The 15045-nt window shown below is 30.9% G+C and overlaps 1 pseudogene across 1 annotated transcript; it reads right to left on the bottom strand.

The window, feature by feature from the left end:
• Positions 1–338: 338 nt before the first annotated feature.
• On the bottom strand, positions 339–14574 carry LOC145806662 (putative axial regulator YABBY 2; annotated as a pseudogene). The gene is made up of 6 exons (XR_014350017.1): positions 14370–14574; positions 11452–11571; positions 10542–10668; positions 1793–1841; positions 1587–1662; positions 339–610 (listed from the first exon to the last, which is right to left on the bottom strand). The product of XR_014350017.1 is annotated as a putative axial regulator YABBY 2 (transcript).
• Positions 14575–15045: the final 471 nt, after the last annotated feature.

Raw genomic sequence — 15045 nt, 5'->3', positions numbered from 1 at the left:
AAATTAATAAAATGTAAGTACTAATATGAGATAATGTAAGTACTAATATGAGATATTAGATCACATCTGTAAATGCAAAGACTAAAGTGAGAAATGACATGCATAAATTTAATTGTACATAATTCGTTCACATAATGGATCTCACCCTTGTGTAAATAGCACAGTCGAAAACTATACAAAGTGTAAAAGTGTAAAATAAACTTTACCTTCTATAAAGATATATATATACACACACGCATGAAGGGAGAGATGTAACAAAACAAATGAGCATTATTATGGAGATATTGTTACTGAAATATTTCAAGTTCAACATAAATGCAATCACCGGTGAGAAAAAAAAAAACAAAAGAAAAAGAAATTGAATTCCAATTATTTCACAGCATACAAGTAAAGTAGAGAAATACATAAAAGTTGATTAGGAGACTTAATTAACCTCAGATTTATGCGTGTTATACATAGACAAACCTGATTTTACTTGCAACGTACCATTGTTTTTTTAATAGAATCCACTAGGTTTTTGAATCCGCTCTCTCGCATTTGAATGCTCCAACTTTGCTTACTGGTTGCCATCCAGCTTAAGCCCAAAGTGGATGTGAGGAAAATGTGCCCACTGTTAAACAACATACACATTAACAAAAAATAAATAAAAATAAAAATATCCTTGTTCTTTATTTATTTATTTTTTTGTTCTTTATTTATTTATTTATTTTTCCATCTAAGACAGAAGAACATATATATATATATATAATAATAATAATAACATGTTTTTGTTTTTGTTTTTGTTTTTTTTGTTTTGTTTTTTTCCTTTTGTTTACCATAAACATGAAAAAGTGTTGCACCGGATGATGATGAATGTAGCAGAAATAATATGTTGACAGAATTGAAAATAATAAGATGTTTGATTCCAAGATATTATTTAGGATTAAATATGCTGTCAATTCCCAAAATATGCATTTTGTTTCATTTTCGATATTTCAATATGTGAATTTGATTTTCAAATTTTGATTTTTATTTATTTTTAGCTGTGAGGCATTTTTTAAGGTATCTTCTTATTTTCATACAACAATCCAGTTAGTACTATACTTGGTCCTCGCGTCCACGGAGAAATTGGATTCCATTTTTTTTTTTTTTTTTTTTTTGACTTATCTACATCTAGAGTGAAATGGTAAAACTTCAATTATAGGTTAGATTCTCCTAGATAGATTGGAATTTATTATTTTTTTGGGGTTTATGTTTAGGAGGCATATCTTTTATTAGGGCAGCAAGAAGCAATCCATTAGGAAGTTTCAACATTTTAACATATACAAGACGTAACTATATAACAGTGAACTTTGATGGACACAACCTTGAAAATAGTGCCTTATCCTCTAGTAAGAACAATATAGCTGGCTATATCTCCTTACAAAGTCTAATTCAAGAACGAAATTTACCAACCATGAGGTTAACCGGAGTGTTTTTTTTTTTTTTTTTTTTTTTTTTTTTTTGGGGGGGGGGGGGTGTTGGTTGAATAAGGTTAAGCGGAGTTAGTAAGTGCATTTTACGGACTTGCGGTAATTAATTTATTTCTTGCATTTAGTTTAACTTACATTTTTTGCGGCTGTGCTAAAAGCTTCCCGGTGACTAATGTCAGGATTACTAGCCTTTATCCTTTGAATCTCCTCTCTGTAAAAGTAGCAAAATTATGGAAGAGGCTTATAATTGTAAATATAATTCTATTCTGCCTAATCAACACGTAGAGAGAGAGAGAGATTTATTGACACCAAAGCAAATGGATTAACAAAAAGTAGCTTACTTAATGAATCGGTTATAGGCAGAAGGAACACGTTGCCTCTTCTCAGGGGCTGCACAGTTCAAGACATAAAGGAATGAAGATGTAAAACACTCTAATAACAAAATATATATATGGCATACATGAAATAACCATGATTTTAGTAACCCTTTAGGCATATAATGTAACAATGATTTTGTGTATGAATACTATTGATAAATCAGGGACAGCCTTTGTTTATTTTCTAAAACCAATCAACTACTTTGCACTTATTAGTTTTCTACAAATTAATGAATCAAGACTATAGACTTTATACTCCAGATGAATGATCACATTTTTATATAGTATATAATGATAATAATCTATTGTTTATTGATATGGTGATACTACATGCATTAATTGGTATACTAATTTTTTTTTTATCAACACTAATTGGTATACTAATTAATGTACCAACATATATTATGATATTATTATTTCAAAATTATGAACTCACCCATTATATAAATTACAAATACCTAAAACCTTAAATTTTTTTTTTTTTGATTGGCAAAAGAAAACTTTGTTGATGAAACTTATAAATTATGATAATTTACATCAACAAAGAGGAGTTAGGAGCTCACATTATCTTTTTTTTTTTGATCGGCAAAGAAGATTTTATTAAAATTAGAAAGGGTACAAGATCTGGGAAAATTACATCATAGCTAAAAGATATATTTCAACTAGGTTGACACATATTTTAGAGCCCAATCAAATGTAATCAAAGAAAAACCAAAAGTTGGTGAGAGTCCAACTGAAACAAAAAAAAAAAAAAAAAAGTAATACAATAGAAAAAGAGAAAAAGATCAAAGCTTTGAGGGTGAACTCTAGCAAATTTCAAACTTTGAAGAGAGAAGATGAAATCATTGATTGTATAATCTGAGATGTTGGAAGCTTGTTTCACCCAAATTGCAGCTCAAATCTTTATAAGTTCCACAAGCTCAACTCAGACAGAAACTTTATGATTGAATATATTTTAATATATTAATTAACATACATATTGATTCATATAACATTATTTTTATCGTTAACATCAAATAATGATCATGTTTCTCACTATAAAAAAATACTTTCATTAAATGCCTCACTCACTTTGATTTGGGTTGGAAACCAAATAGTCATCTCTCCAAACAACTTAATTTTTTTTTTTGATCGGCAAAGAAAAATTTCATTAAAAATATGAAATTTAAAGGTACAAGGAGATAAAACGCATTGAGAGAGATTCGAAGGGTAAATACTCACTCTCCTACTACTGCTACTCATGTTCATATAACCAACCTCTTAGCCTCACGATTTTACATTTTAAAATACAACTAGAAAATAAAATAAAGAAAAAAACAACCAAACTCTCTTGAACCCCCACCTAAACACAGATACACTGAAAGTAGACCCACGCCTGATACACTCTCATGAGCCCCCGTCCCCACGTCTGACTCAAACACTGAGACACTCTTGAGCCCCACGCCTGACCCGAGCACCCTGCGCCATTGTCGGACACTCAACCACCAAAATTGCCGGACACTCGGGCTCCATTACCGTCGAGGACCACCCGTCGAGAACCACCATTGTCGGACACTCAACTTAATTGAACATAGGGATTAGGGAGAGACATTCACATTCTTTTCCAGGCAAAATTATTTATTACTTCTTGAACATTGTTAGGTGGTGTTTTGAAATAGTAATTATTAGTCTAAATTATAAGATCCACTACTTTTAAATTAGAGTTATAAGAAATAATTAGTGATGTGTCTAACCTGTAAATGAAAAGGAGCAACACTCCAGAAGTATTGAATAATTTCACATTTTCAAGTTTTCAATTAGATTCATCACAAAAGGAGTTCATTGAATAGAAAGTTTCTAATAAATTATGAAAAATTCTAAACATATATAAAATTTATACAAAAAATTTAACAATAATAATGTGATAATGTCATTATTGTAAATAAATTCATTTTTAATAATATTTTGTTTTGAAGTGAAATGGTCATAATGAGCCAGACCATTATGCATTACAACAAATTAAGGTTTTAGAGACAAAAATATATGGACAAAATAATTTTTTAGGAACGAAATTTTTTTCATTACCAAAAGTGTGATTATTATATTTTTAATGACAAAATTAGACATTTGAATATGAAAATACTATTCTTTTGGGACCAAAATTTTTGTCTAAAAAATTAATCCTTTTTGGGACCAAATTATTTTGTCCTTAAAAGTGCATTTATTAGCAATATTTTAAAAATTTTGTCGCTAAATTTTTTTTTATACTTTTGGGACGACCTTTTAACGACTATTTTTGTAATGGCAGGAATTGATTCTCAAATATTTTTTGCAAAGACAAACTACAATAATGGTCTCTGTAGTTTGGGACTTGTGCTACTTTGGTCCATAATCTTTCAATTGTGATATATTTGGCCATGAATTTTGAATCTTATTCCAAATAAGAATATTTGAAGATATCGTTGCTCAATTTTAAGGACAAAGTCGTCAATTTGATAAAATATAAATTAGTTTAACAAAAACAAATGTCAACAAATTATTTTTGAAATTTTTAAAAATTATTTATACCCACCAAATATAAAATTATATAAAAATGATAAATCTTTTACATTTTATCTTTTTATTTTTTTACTAAATTAATTTTTATTATTTGTTTGCATGATGATACTATAATGGGTTTTATTGATGTTTTGGATGGTTATCATATAATTGATGATTGTATTTGTTGTTAACACATATTTTTGGATGCTTATCAAATAATAGATGATTATTGGGCTTTTAATGTGTAATCGGTGTGTTTAATATATGAAATATTTTTAGTTTTGGATTTTTTGATTTAATTGATTAGTTTAATAATGATATCAAAATTGTCACCATATTTTACTTTTGAAAAAATAGAAACTAATTTAGTAAAAATAAATATAACAAAAATCATTAAAAAAAATTATTTCTACTCTCCTAAAAGATAAAATTATATAAAAATGACGAGTTTTTATTTTTTTTCACCAATTTAATTTTTAGTTTCTTAGAAACATTTTCTGAAAATAGATTCTAAAAGCTAAATCAAACAGAACTTATAACCAAAAAAATTGCAACATTATTCATTAAAAAAAAGGTCATTATATTTTAAATAACATACACGTAAACCAATACAAAATAAGTTATATGGTAACTTTGCTCTTGAAATGAATCATTTGCAATGGAAACATCTTTGATTGTTTTTATTTAGAACAAAATTCAAAATTTAGATTAAATGTATCACAATTGAAAAGTCATGAATCAAAGTGACATAAGCCCCAAGTTACAAGAACTATTAGTGTAATTTGCCCTTTTTGCAACATATTTTTTACTTTTGGAGACAAAAAAATGTGATCCTAAAAACTGTTATTTGTTTTTTTTTTTTTTTGAACAGCAAAAAACTTTATTAATGTAAAAAGCAAAACATGCATAAATTACATCAACAAAGCGGGAGAGTGCACCAAGCATCATAGCTAACCTTAACGATCCCAACTAGGTTGGCACCGCAAAGGAAGCACATTCATATGCTAGCACTAACCCAAGATTGGTGAGAAACCAATCAGAAACAAACAAACAAAATAAAGAAAAAAAAAACAAAACTAGTTACAATCTCATAGGAAATGAGATTGTAGATTGGTGGAAGAAGACAAAAACTAAAGGTGTAATTCTCAAGTTGGACTTTGAGAAGGCTTATGACACAGTGAATTGGGAATATTTGTTTGATATGCTTCAAAAATTTGGTTTTGGTGCTAGATGGATTGGATGGATTAAAGCATGTGTGACCTCTCATGGTATATCGGTGTTGGTGAATGGTTCTCCTACAGCGGAGTTCAATCCCCAGAAAGGTCTTCGGCAAGGTGATCCACTTTCACCTTTTCTATTCAATATCGTAGCAGAGGGCTTGAATGTTTTGTTATCCAGAGCTAAGGAGATTGGATTAGTTAGAGGTGCTATCGTTGGTCCCAATGATTTGGCTGTTTCCCATTTACAATTTGCGGATGATACTATATTGTTTTGTGAAGCTGATTGGAGTAAACTTATCACCATTAAGAGGATTCTTAGATGCTTTGAAATTATTTCAGGTCTGAAGATTAATTTTCAAAAAAGTGTTGTTTGTGGTGTTGAAATTTCGACCCAATTAGTTAAGGATTTCGCGGTTAGACTGAATTGTTCTTATCATGTTCTTCCCTTGGTTTATCTTGGCTTACCTTTGGGTGCTAATCCTCGTCGAAAATCAACATGGAAGCCAATTTTGGATAAGATCAAAGTACGGCTTGCAGGATGGAAGAGGAGAGTGATGTCGTATGCTGGTAGAGTTACCATGATTAAGTCAGTTCTGTCTAGTCTTCCAGTTTATTACCTTTCTTTGTTTAAGATGCCTGAGTGTGTTGCTAAGTCAGTGGATAGGTTGCAAGCCTCTTTTTTACGGGGAGGGTTAGATAATCAAAGAAAGGTTCATTTGGTTCGATGGGGAGAGGTTACAAAAGCTGTTATTTGTTGTGGTGACGTACGATTTTTTTTTTTTGCTATAGCACTACTCTAAAATTATATAGGAAAATGCTAACAAGTTTCCCATAGACATTATTTAATATTGAGAAGTATGTAAAAAATCTATTGAAAGTATGTAAAAATATTTAAAATATATATTAATTTCAATAAAAGTGCATTAAAGTTAGTAAAAAGTGTATTGTGTTCTACAAATATTTTGTCTTTTACTTGTACCTTAAGACACTTCTTAGCAATACTTAATTATATATAATAGGGCAAATTACATATACACCCCTCCAGGTTTGGTTAAATTACAGATACCCCCCTGAGGTTTCGGAAATTACATCCCGCCCCCTGAGGTTTGTATTTTCATAACAATTTACCCCCTGAGGTTTATATTTCATAACAAATTACCCCCTAATTTCTTATGCAAATATAGCATTCAGGGGGGAATTCGTAATTTCTCAAACCTCAGGGGGGTATCTGTAATTTTGTCAAACCTGGAGGGGTGTATATGTAATTTGCCCTATATAATACATATAAGAGGAAAAGAAAAGAAAACAAATGAAAAAGAAAATGGCAGCCGTGGGATAACGGCTAAGATAATTATTCTCAAACCAATTTCAATTTTGAATGCCTAAGATTCATTAAATTGAAAAATTATTACCCAAATTGGATAATTACCTCTAAATTAAGGTAAAAAAGTTTCTAAAATGGTGATCTATATAAATAAGATGGGAAAGGCTATGATATAAATTATACTTTTTGAGTCATAATTATAAAAAAAAAAGTCATAACCGAATATCATATAAGGCATAATCAAATATTTTACAAATCATAACTAAAATAATATTATAATTAAAAAAAATAAATAATATAACTAAAGTATGTATACACCCCATTCAAAGGTGTGTATACTACCCTTTTCCAAACAAGTTTCCTAAAAATGGGCAGTGCTGTTCTTCACCTTACTCATGTACAATCTCGTTTGTTCTAGGTAGGCATTGTATTGTCTTCTTATTCTAATTAGTACCGATTGTTCCAAGTCTTGAGAGTTAGCCATTAATTGTATTCCAAATATAGATCTTTAAAGATTCCATCCACATCTAAGCCAATAAAAATTACTATTTTAAAAATAATGTCCTCCACATGTCTTGACAAGAAAAATTATTGATACTTCGAATCTGAACTCACTCGAATCGTTCGAATTTTGTAAGTTAGATGGCCGGCCGGACGATTGCACGGATAACCGGTACAACCATTGTCAGGTGTTGTTTGGCAAGTTGGTTTGTGGCTAAAATAGCCACAAAAGACGAAATAGGCTATTTTAGTCACAACAAACAAAACATCACATCCAACCCATAATCATTACATTATTCTCTCTCAAACAAGTCAAAAAAGTCAAAAAGTTTTTCCCAAACCAAACTTTTTAGCCCAGACTAAAATAGCCAAAAAAGTCAAAAAGTCAAAAAGCCACGGCTGTTACCCTTATTCTCGAATGATTGGTTAGATGATCGGCCAGATGACTGGTATGCACAATTGAAATGATTCGGGCGAGTCAAAATTCGGTGGATGTAATATTGCTCGTTGCCTAAATATCTTGTTTTTCAATTCTCAAATGATTCGGGCGAGTCAAAATTCGGTGGATGTAATATTGTTCCTTGCCTAAATGTCTTGTTTTTCAATTCTCTAAAGTATCAGTACGAAAGTTGAACAATATATTTATCAAAAATGCTCCGTAGCCCGAAAAATTGAGGTTCGAATGGCTCGAATGGTACGGAAAATATTATCTTACCGGTAAGAGAATAAAAAAAAGTCCTAAAACGACGTCGTTTTGAGATTTCGAGCCATTCGAGCATTTGATTTTTTGAGCTCCGTAGCGGTGTTGTATATTTATATCTATATATTATATAAAGTCAGTTCTTAAATTGGTACAAAGTCACTACTTTTAAAATTTTCAAAATAGTACTTTTACCATATAACTGCTTAAATCTATCTGCTTCAGGTTTGTGGTTTTTTTTTTTTTTTTTTTTTTTTTTTTTTTTTTTTTTTTTTTTTCAGTTTTCAATTCATAACTGTTTCAATTTTTAAATTTTGAATTCAAATAAGGCTCTTGACAATTTATCCTAGGCATGTGTCACCACTTCCAGTAGTTATTATTATTATTATTATCTATCTGCTATTTATATCTATATCAATACCTATATCTATTTATTGTTATAAAAATGCCTATAATTGGTGTTTATGCCTTATTTTTTGATCTTTTCTAAAATTCCCCAATAGTAGTTATGCCCTACAGTCAGCTTGTTTATTTGTGTTTTTTTTCCCCCACCCATTACATGGGAGTTATGAATCCAATTTTTTTTTTTTTTTCTTTCTTTCCAATACCTCAATGGTTGGTCTTTTTAAATTGATAAAATATTTTAATTTTTAAATTTTAGATTCAATCATACATTTTAGAATCTTATTTCTTTGATCATATGCACATATATTGCTTGTGCCCACCACTTTAGTTATTATTATATAAAGCCTACAAAGTTCTTGGTGTGGATTTTTTTGTCACAATTTTTATTATTCCTAACCTACCGTTTTTGTTTTTTTTTTTTTCGTTTTTGTTTTGTTTTGTTTTGTTTTGTTTTGTAACCGTTAATTCAAATACAACTATAAATCTTTGTAATTAATTTCGAGCATGCCCATGTGAATGTCTCTCTTCTGGTGTGTGTATATTATAAGCAATGAGCAGCTTTGCCTGGCTGTCTTGTAGTTTCAAAGACAAGCAGTGGCAATTTCTTGGTCATATACAAGTTACACTTAAATACACATAGGATTGAAACTTTGAGAAGGTACCAAGGCCATGACAGCATTATTTCTCTAGTACCAAAAGTCACACCTTCATCTCAGGGAAAGGAAGATTATTGGAGAGAGAGAGAGAGAGTATATGATATGAGCTCTCTCTCAAATGTATAAAAGGACTTGACGCAGACATGTTTCAGAAACATATCACTGTTATTGGGATTCCCACTCTTTCGGTTTCAATACAAAGTGCTCGAAGTTACAATATAATGTGTTTGAAATTAGTACTAATCAATCTCATCGTCCATTTAAAAATAGACTATTTCAATTGATTATTTAAATTTTTATAAAAAAAATGTATAAGAAAATAAAAAGAATAATTTAATAAAATATTTATTTTATTAACTATTTTAATCTGAGATGGGCTATTTTAACCCATCCTAAACACCCCCGTGATTTCATAATTTCAATAAGTAACTGGGTTGTAATCTTAAGGGTGAACTCTATCAAGGCTTTCTCTAGCAGTTAGTTTAATGCCTTCTGGAATAATTAAAATAGATTTCTTGATAATAATAAAAAAAAAGTAAATTTGTCAACTGAACAAGTTATTTTTTTACAAATTGGGTTTTTAAACTAACAAAATGGCTTTTCAATCACGCCAAATGAAACCTGACCCTTGTTATCGATAAGAAGTCAAGGTAACAAATGAAAGAGAATTATTGTGGACTCAAGCTATGGTGTTCTTTGGACAAATATTGAGTGTATTATTCACATTTTTTTCATGAAATAGTTAGGATTGGTATTAATCTGGATACGACAAAATCATTATATTAGATCAAATGTATTTATTTGCTCTAATAAGTACCTTGTATCAGAATTGAGAAATTAAATGGATCTTAATTTTTGATAAATAAAAATAGAACATCACAAGGGGAGGAGAGAAGACGATTGAAAAATAAAGAAATCCAATTTATATAAGGCAAAACATCTGCAGAGACCTCTAGGCAGAGCAAAATAAAAAATAAAACATTATATAGTTGTCTAGGAGACAATTCTAAATACAAAGCAAAAACATCCACATAAAATAATATTTTTATTAGTAGGTATTATCCACAGTATTTCTGTTATAATTTTTTGTGTTCTTTAAAACCCATTTCAGAACAAATGGCAATGGATGAGATGGTACCACACAAGTGCATTATATTTTGGACACATGGTCTAGTTATTTGTGTCCATCTTAAATGAACTGCTGTGTAGTTGGTTATGCATTTAGACTGTCTTTACTAGTATCATAGTACTACTAGGGCCCAATTCTCTTCTGTTGTATTTGTGATTTGTTTTTAACATACTGTTCTATTGTGGTTTGATATGTGTGTATATATATATATATATAGAGAGAGAGAGAGAGAGAGAGAGAGAGAGAGAGAGTGCTCACGGCGAACAGGAGGCATTCTAGGAGGCTCATGCTCCGCAGACTCGAATGCACCAAACTTGTTGCATTTAGAAGATGAGCCACTGTCCTTACTTGCATCTTCAAAGCTGAATTGCTGTTTCTGCAACTTCTTCCAAGCAAAATTATAACATGTAATGTTACAACCAATAAATCCTTACTTTTCCTAGAGAAATGCTCTGATTGGTGAGTCTCATTAGTCTTTAGTTCATTCAGACACACAAAGCTCATTGCAATTTGGGAATGTAAGAACAAGACTAATACAAGTCAATCAGTTATTAAACAGCTGTTATGATCTACATTCATAGAATGGTTTATAGACAAGACACAAGAGTCTGTGAATGATTTTTGTGAATGATCAATGTTTTTTGAAATTAGGATTGACCAATGTTATACAAACATGAAATTCAAATAGAGTTTTCCGGTTAGGATTTTGGATGCACCAACGAAAACTAATTTAGTTTGATTATGGGGCCATTAGAGTAGATTGATTAAATTTGAATGAATTAGAGAGACTGGGAGAAGCAACGCGAGACCCAAAAGGCTATGTGAGGCTAGGCGAGACCTAATTTTGATATCATGTCAAAATTTCAAAAACATCCAACAAAAACCAATTAGAGTGTTAGAGTGACATTCAGAATATATATATATATACACCAAGTTTATGACTTGAAAAATATGTGAAATAAGTCTGTAATTTTTTATTTTTTATTTTTTGCCCTTTTTGAGAAGAAAGAAACAAAAGTTGTTTGAAACAGATGTATCCTATATTTTGACTGTATGTGTTATATATGCCTTGCAGTAGTATAAAATATAAAAATATGTTATTCTTGGAACTAGCTCAAAAAATATTAATGAGGGGACCACAAGAATTATTCTAAGTTAAATAAATTACCTGGAGATCTTGATGCGGGAGAGTCTGAAGCAAAGCTCCCATATTAACCGACAGCAAATTTGCACAATGCCCACATCTCACTGTAACAATTGTCAACATGCTACTGCATGGAACACTAACCTGCAATTCACCCAAGTCTCCAAATCAAATATATAAGACCGATCTACTCTACTCTAAAGTTGTGTTTGTATTATATAAATTTCGATAAGAATTTGAGATATAAATGAAATATAATTACATTTTATTAACAATTCTCATTTCTCTTTTTAAATTTCTATCCAAATTTATAATCCAAATACAATCTAAATGTTTTACCATATATCTTGGAATCACACTGCTTTGCTAGACATATACACACATACAAGAGAGTGATGCTAAAGACCCCTAAACTTTCATTCTTAAATTTACTCATATTGGCAAGTTGGGATCTTAGTTGGTTAATTCCTAAACAAATCAGCAATTGAGAACCGTCCACATCCTAGGGTAAATTTAGAGGTCTTTGGCATTTACACTTAGATTGTGTTTTTCGTGGCATCAGATACATCAGTCTCATTTTTTGTACCATTCTCTATATTCAATATATTTTTAACTATTAATTTTGGTGACATGATAATATGAGATATGTATAGAACAGAGAACTAGATAGAGAGTACAAAACAAAAAAAATTCATATTATTAATGAATTTTTTACTTTACTGATCAAAAAAAAAGAAAAAAAAGATAGAAAGTACAAAACAAATTATCCGTGTTTGTTATTTCTCGCTTGAAGCCAAAGTGGGGTTATAAGCACATATTTCATTGTTGCATGATGCTCAAAATCGTAAGATCATCTCTCTCACTCCTTTTACCATTCTCTATTCCATACTTTCATATTTATTGATTTTGGAGAGATGATAATATGAGATAAGTATAGAACAGAGGACGAGACGGAGAATGTGACAGATGATTTGTACTCGTTTTTTCTGAGGACTTGAAGCCAAAATGTGGTTAAGCAAATATTTCAGTGTTTTATGATGCTCTAAACCATAAAACACTTATGACAAAGCATCAGATCTGAATCAAGCCCTAGAAACACCTAGCTATATTGGGTTTATTATGTACTATCACCATCAAAACAAATACATAACAAAAATCATAGGTGCTTTTGTATTTGTTTGATTTCAACAAAACCCGGAATAGTAATTTTAGTAAAGTAAATGAACCATCTAAATATAGATCAGCATATCCAATCTGTAGATTTCAAACAATAGAAAACTTCTTGTAAGCATCCTCGGATGAAAATGTGAACAAAATAGAAGTACGAAAACAAGAAGATGAAGAGGGAAATAATTATGTTTACGCTTACTCACATGCGAGAAGTATTTTCTTTTCTAGACATACGACATACATGCGTATGTATATAGTATATACACATGTATCTTTTCTTTGGGTTTTTATTTTATTTTATTGAGATAGAGATTCATGGATATTAACCATACATACACCTGTTCAAAAAAAAAAAAAAAAATACATACACACACTATAGTTTTGAGTTATTTATTTATTTATTATTTATTTTGGGTACGTACCATTTATGATAAGCATAAGAACTTCACAAACGATAAAATAGGCGCAATATCTCTTTGCTTTCGGTGCTCCTGACTTTCTGCTAGACACAAGAAGCTAGCAGAGGAGAGAGAGAGAGAAGAAGATAACGACTTGACAATAAGGAAACACACAATGACCTTCACCAAGAAGGCCATGAATAAAGAGAGGTGAAATGATGAACTAGATTTACTGGTTTCTCTCTTTGTACTGTATGTGAGAGATCACACTACTCTCTCACACAATTTTTCTTTTTCTTTTTTCTTTTTTTTTTTTTTTTAGATTTTTGAAAAAAAGATGTGTAGGAGAGAGATAAGAGGGCAATGCCTTCAAAAAGGCTGTTCAAAAGAGTCTTGTTATCATGAAGGTATGTTGAAAAAGAAAGAAAAAATTAGCTTTTGCTATGGCCAAGATTTTGTGTCAGAGTTCTTGTGTATATATCGGTATGGTTAGTGTGAACAGGAGAATCCACCTTCAAGATCAAGAGAGAGATGAAGAGGAGAGAGAGATAGGTAATGGGATCTTTGAAATGATGAAAATTGTGCAATTACCTGTGACCTCTTCTGAGCATAAGTACAAATATTTTAAAAAACAATAAAAGAAATAAATGAACAATAATTGCTGAATTAAGATGGAAAACCACAACACAGGTAACAAGAACAGTACAAGAACTTAATTCAGTAGAGATTAAGATAAGAAATGAAATTAGAAGAAGGAAAGCTTAATTCACTTGTACCACCCATGACCTAAACACACACACACACACACACACATATAAAGCTGTAGCCCTAATTGTACATGTAACCCTAATAATCAAGGGTTTAAGTTTAAGGGCACTGGGCTGTGTTTAATTTGTACCTTTCATCCCCGTCATCATTCCTTCATTTGTATGGAATATTAACCAAAAATTTACATAAAATATAGCATGTAAGCCAGAATTTTATGAGAATTATGATATCCACATTGATCCCATAACATTTATGAACTGGCCTACAACTTTTATTTTATTTTTTGAATGAAAAAATAAAAAGAATTTTTTTAATTAACATGAAGTAATTTAAGAACACAACAAGAAAATAAAGATTAAGAAAGAAACTTCATGCTATACAATTATTTATCATCTAGCTAGGGCAAATGCTTACATGAATAATTCTCTTGATCATTGATCACCCCCAAAATCTTAGTGATAATAAAAAATGGTTTTACGGGTGATTTTGGTCTTTAATTATGATCCAAGCAAAATTGAAGGAGTAAAGAATCAATTTTTGTGTACAAGGCCGTGAAGACCATAGGTCAAGGAATGTTTACAAAAAATTGGAACAAGCAATATATACCGCTAAAATGGTGTTGCAGAAGTTGCAGTGGACGTAACAAACGCTCTCGGATGCGATGTCCAATGACATTTTAGATCACCACTTTCAGATCAAAGAAAAATTCTTCGACGAATTAAAAAAAGTGTACTGATTGATGATTGTGTAGATCAAGAATTACACAAGAAATGAGTACAAACTAGAAAGAGACACAAAATGAGAGAGAGAGTATTGGAGGGATAAATATGGAGGGAGAGAGAGTGGTATTGTTATGTGGGTTTGGAAAGGTGGTTATGGGGGATTGTGGATTTGAGAGAGAGAGAGAGAGAGGGAGAGAGAGAGAGAGTGGGGATGGGGGGTTGTCTGTGTTATGATTGAGGGAATGAGTGGGTGGAAGTCACCCTTCTTCTAACCATTCTAGTAAGCATTCTGTAGCGTAGCGGACGATGAGGGCGAGATATTAATGCTCTCTTCTCTTGGAATGTTTACTGATGAGAGAGAGAGAGAGAGAGAAAGTGAGAGAGAGAAAGGTATCCATCCACACCCCACCATAGTCCCACTATCCACAGCTTTACTCTTGCATGATGTAAATACATGTCAGCCTCTATTATGTCAAGGTTGCTAGTACTGTTTATTTATTTTATCTACATCACCGTTTGTCCAGTTTAACTTACAATTCAATATTTTAATTTAAAAATCA

The sequence above is a fragment of the Camellia sinensis genome, chromosome 14 (assembly GCF_055761805.1).
Source record: "Camellia sinensis isolate YWXY chromosome 14, ASM5576180v1, whole genome shotgun sequence".
In the NCBI taxonomy this organism is placed as follows: domain Eukaryota; kingdom Viridiplantae; phylum Streptophyta; class Magnoliopsida; order Ericales; family Theaceae; genus Camellia; species Camellia sinensis.
Note: the sequence above shows the minus strand (reverse complement) of the source record. Positions and strands in the feature narration are given on the sequence as shown.